Raw genomic sequence first — 5,749 nt, 5'->3', positions numbered from 1 at the left:
ACCCAAACTGAATTAGTAGGACATGAACAATTTAAACAAATCAATTTCAAGCAATGAAATAGAAGTTGCTGTCAACAGCCTACCAATCAAGCAAAGCCCAGGAACAGACAGATTCTCAGTCAAGTTCTACAAGACCTTCAAAGAAGCATTCATCACAATACTCCTCAAATTATTCCATAAAATAGAAAAGCATGGAACTCCTCCAAACTCATTTCATGAGGCTAGTATCACTCACATACCAAAATCAGACAAAGACACATCAAGGAAAGAAAACTTCAGAGCAATATTCCTGACAAACATATATACAAAAATTCTCAATAAAATTCTTTTTTTTTAAGCCAAAGTTAATAAAAAGGGATAAAGAGGGACACTACACACTATTCCATGTGTTTTTAAAGTTAAGAAATATATGAATTCCTGTCTCCCTTTCTCTGTAGCCTATTAAGCACATGTATTTTTATATGCACAAATAGAATCCTACCTGGTTTCACACGTACATTCTTGTGAGGTGACTGACTTGGCAGATACTATTTGTGAGAAGAGATCACTCCTCCTAAATGCTGTTGGTACAGAAAATTCAACCCATGGGTGAGCTTCCTAGATGAACAACATTCTACATACATCCATGTTCAGTAAAATGAATATTTTGGGATATGCGGATGAGTTATTTTTCATGATGAATTTCGATTGACATATATATTGTGACTTATAATGTGTGTGTGTTTGTGTGTCTATATATATATATATATATATATATATATATATATATATAGTCTCCAGATTTTCCAAAATATGAAATATATTTCTTCTTATACACCGCCTGAATTCATTCATATTCATATATGTGGATTTATAATTAACTTTTAACAAGTTTATTCTCAGAAATATACATCCACTGACATACATATTTGTTTCCTAGTACTGAAAACTAACTTCAGGGAAGGGTTCTTACAAATCCTAATATTTCTAGAGTAACTGACCAAGTTTAACATCAATGCAAATACATTCCTATTTGATATGTTGTGTTTGTTAAAGTTCATTTTTATTCAAACTTGGTACGTTATTATTTATTCAGTTTATGGACATCATAAAATATATCCCTTCATTCACAAGTTCACAAATTTATAAATATTTGGTTCACTTTCAATCACTTCCTCCTTCGGAACACATATATTCCTTCATGTTTCTTGACGGGTCTTTTCACTGGACTTCTTTCTAAACACGTTATTTTCGATTGAATAATCATTTTTGAAGCAAAACTCACACACTATTCATGATAAACGGTAACCCTAATAATACCATTAGATATATAACTGGTTGGAATTAATGTACGTATATCAATATATGATTTCCTCTATATTTTCAGATATTAAAACAATCCATTATTTAAATTTGGAACCAGTCATATAATTTTTTCACAGTATGGTCTATTAATGCATCATCTCTATATTCATCAACACAGGGTAAACCTATTAGTATCCCCAGTACTAATTCATATGTTTTCAAAATATTGCTCCCAGAAAAGGTGGAAGAAATACTCATGTCACCTGATCTACATATACATATTATCACAGTAATATTCTGGACACAAAATGCAAAGGTCACCGTTATGATTGCAATAAAGCCTCAATGGAATGTGAACATGGATTACTAAAAACATCCATGCCCCGTTTGCCTAATGCTCTCAAATGTCAATCCAATTGGTGACTACATTTTTGTTTCTTTTTAAGATTATGTATTCAACCTCAACCCTGTTGAAAATGTCTAATCCTATCACTCACGTTATACTTTGCCTGATTTCCTAATGTCCCTATTGATGTCTGCTTTCCTACATATTTTTTCCCAGTTCATCATTGTGCCCGACTTTTCACATATGGTGCCATTAATATTCACTCTCTAACCGAAACCTATTGCTAAAGAACTTTTGGTCCAAATCCTAGACTCACTCTTCCTCCTAAACCTACTGACTATCTTTCTAATCCTACACACTATCCCTTTTTCACTGGATGTTCTCTTCTACATTCAATCATCTGAGGTACAGGGTCTTATGCCATTGTATATCGATTTAACTGAGACCTCGGTGCAAAACATTACTCAAGCTAAGGATCCCAATCAAGGGCCCAAATCCTTCTGGGCTTAAAATATTACCTAGATTTCTGTGTTCATACTTATATTTTACCTCTATATTCTTTTAAATATCGCTGGTTCCCAATACCATTATTCATCCAGCAGAATGATTCCTAAGCCAAATGGAACATGCTATTAACCCTAACCATACAATGTTCCCTCAATCTCACTTTACAGAAGAGGAGGGATAAAGTTGATATTACAATACAGGAAGTTAGGAGACCTTCCACCTGCTGAGTACCTCAAAATCCATGCAGAAATAATCCCTGGAGAAGATGTTGGCAGCTATGAAAGACCTGAGAGAACAAAAGTCATATTCCATTGCAAACAACATGGTCAGGATGAAAGGATGTGTCTGAGTCATCCTCTCTATTTTTAATGCAGGGAAGATGGACCAAAGCAGGCCTGTGTGGAGTGCTGTTCCCAGGTGACTATGGTTTCTATACCATTCTAACATGTGAATGTATCACAGGAAGTAGGGCAGCCTCCATGTCAGGAGACACTAGGACGCAACTGTTAGGACAAAGTGGTGGCCAAGACAGGGACCTCATTTATTTCCTGAAGGTAGTGACCTCACCTCATTTCCTTGGTGACGGAACTCTCTGAATTTTGTGATCCAGGAAGCCAGGCACCCAGAGCCAGTCCCAGTCCCAGTTGCAGTGGGCTCACTTGTTTGGATTCACTAAGGACAGAGTCAGTCTTTCTTGGTACCTACTGATGTAAGGGTTGCCAAATACCAAGAAAGCTCTGAAGAGGGGTCTTTCCTGAGAGGACAGGAATTGGCTCACCACTGCCTCCTGACAACTTCACAGAGTTGACCAAGGAGACCAGATGTGAGACAGAAAGGCCATTTCTGGGGAACATCATATGGCCTACCAGTCAGAGGACACTCCAGATAGTGACAGACCTACTTGTGGGAAAAAGTTGCATTTGTGGGTGTTGGTTTGTGTTTGTGGTTTTTTTCTCATGTTCTGAGAATAGGTAAAAAAGGAGGTTTGTTTGGTTTGGAGTGGACTGTTTCCAGTAAGTCATTTGACAAGGAGACTGTTTCTATGTCTGTGTATCCCACTGTATTTTTCTTTGTAGATATTAGAAAAAAAATAGCTCATTGGTTGTGTCCTGTCTAGTAGAAAGCTTCCCAGCATGCATCCTTTCCAATTAATGAATGGACTGAGGCTTGCCTTATCCATGGGCAACACCGGCTATCTACCTAATTTTCCATTTTTTCATGAATTCTGGCCACTCTCAAGATTAGTATCATGTATTTTTGTACAAGATATGTACCACCTCCAAGCTCTGTGACATGGCCATGTACTGGATAGCTGAAGGGAATGGCGAGCATCTCAGAAAACTCATATATCAGAGTAACCAGGAAAGTCTCCGTGGAGAAACCCTGCTTGGGGCCTTTTGATTACCTATTGTTCTGTTGCTCTGAATGTCAGAAAGGTCTTTGCCTCAGGCCACCCCTTTGTGAAGCCTGAAGAAAACAGTTTTAAAATGGAAATGAATGGGCATCACCTGTGGCTCTTTGCTTCATAGCTTTGGAAATGGATGTGTCTGAATCAGCCTCTTGGCCCTGTGTGAGCCTGTGGTTTAGATTTTCAGCACCTGATGAATCTAAAGAAAGATCCCATGTGGGCATCCAAAACCTAAATGGAAAAAAGATCAGTGATTGTGGAGGATGCCTCTCGCCTTCCTCTGTAAGATTCCTGACCTCCATCAAGTGAGAATAGGGATCATTTGTGTCAAATAAGTTCTTCAAAGGGCTGCAGAGGGGAGACAATAGGTTCTTGGGTTTTCTTATAACTCCAATTCACACTAAAAATCTATACCCCACAGTCAGTATGCCTCAAATTTGAGAAGTGGAGTAGTATTAACGGCAGGCCTATTTGATCACTTCTGTTTCACACTAACGTTGTCCAGGCCACCCTGACTTTAGGCAAATGAGGGGCAAGGGAGTTCATTTTTGACACTGTCTTGGGCTGTGCCCCTCATGGAAACCTCCAGCTAGAGGTTATGATTAGTGTCTATATAAAAGATGAAGAGGGCCGTGTGAGAGTGTTTTGGTTTTAATTGTCATCATTTGTGTAGCAATTGGAAGAGATGCCTGGGTCCACCTGGGCTTGAACTCTGTTTTGATTCCCCTTAGAGACTGAGTTGTGTAACTGACCTCAGAGAAGTATTGCCATGAATTGTGTTGGGATTTCAGGAGGCCACACATGAGATTCACCATTGGAATCTGAGATCTTGGCCCAGGGTGACTTTACACAGAGCACTGGGAATCTAAGCCAGGATATCACAAGATTTTATTCTGAAAGATTCCAGCCATAGTTGAGAGTCAAAACACACATGCAACTCACATTGTAGACCTCAATGGGCCTGGCTTCATGAGACCTTTTGCCCACTCTTTGTGAAGCCTTGCCTGTGAGAGTTCACCAGAGCTTTCATTGAAATGAGATTCCTAACCATTTATTGGTTCCTGTATAAATTGAATCCCACAGTGCCTCCAACTTCATTATTGAAAAATATCTAGATATATACCATGAATTTTTTGAAATTACCATGACCAGGTGGCACTAGAGAACATTTGGATGTCCTGTTGCTAATCATGATTGTACCAGACAGTGCCTTAATTGACTGTGTTTCATGAAAATGCTGTAGAACATAGATGCCAGTAAGTTTGAGCCTGCAGACTAGTGGGCATAAAGCAGTGGAGTGTAGGTGTGTGAAAAAACATCAGTTGTGGGTCCACGTGGATCTGGCATTGGCTTAGAAATGACTTGTCACTGACATGGTACATCCAGCAGACCCTTCTATGTAAAGGCATCTTGTTATATGGAGAGGATTCCTGCCAATGATCAGAATAAGGGGGCTATTGTCGAGTTGAAAAGCTATGTGGGATTTAAGCCTCATTGGTGCATTTTACTGCAGACCCTCACCCACCACAGATGAGAGTACATCCTCCAGCACTGTGTCCCAGTGGAACTCCTTGTATTTCGTGAAGCCAATACCAAACTCACAGTGCAGCAGTAAGAAACACCATGAAAGTGGAGCATGAACAAATGGCTTTACAGACAACAGGGTTAGATACTTAGACCCCAGTGGCCAAAGTTTACCTACAAATAGAGAATTCAGCACTGCTGCCTCATGTCCACTAGAAAATAAGGAACCATGTCATCCAGGTCACATAGATGGAGACCCAGCATTGATGGTCTCACTACAAAGGAAGCAAAAGCTCCTGACAAAAACATATTTCAACTGCCCAACCTCAGAGGCAGTTTCTCAAAAAGTCAGTAGGCCAGCAGAGCTCCATGTTTGTGAAGTGTTTACCCTATCCCTTTTTGTAAACTGTTCTACCTCCTACAAGTTTGTGAAGTTCTGAGCATTTTCCTTTCCACATATGTATTCACAGATTTTCTAACTCTTCTCCACTAATTGTGTCTTATTTGGGGCGAAGGTAATGTCAAAGCATTGTTCTGGCTGAGAGTGGGAAGATTTTTGTGTAGCACATATTTGCATACATATTAGATTCATTTTCCTATTTTCCATTTGAAATACTGAATCCCTGACACTAACCCATACCCTACTAGACTCTGACTACTAAACCTAATATGATGGAGAA

The sequence above is a fragment of the Callospermophilus lateralis genome, unplaced genomic scaffold (genome assembly GCF_048772815.1).
Source record: "Callospermophilus lateralis isolate mCalLat2 unplaced genomic scaffold, mCalLat2.hap1 Scaffold_256, whole genome shotgun sequence".
Lineage (NCBI taxonomy): Eukaryota > Metazoa > Chordata > Mammalia > Rodentia > Sciuridae > Callospermophilus > Callospermophilus lateralis.
The sequence above is the reverse complement of the archived record's forward strand: the minus strand, read 5'-3'. Positions refer to the sequence as shown.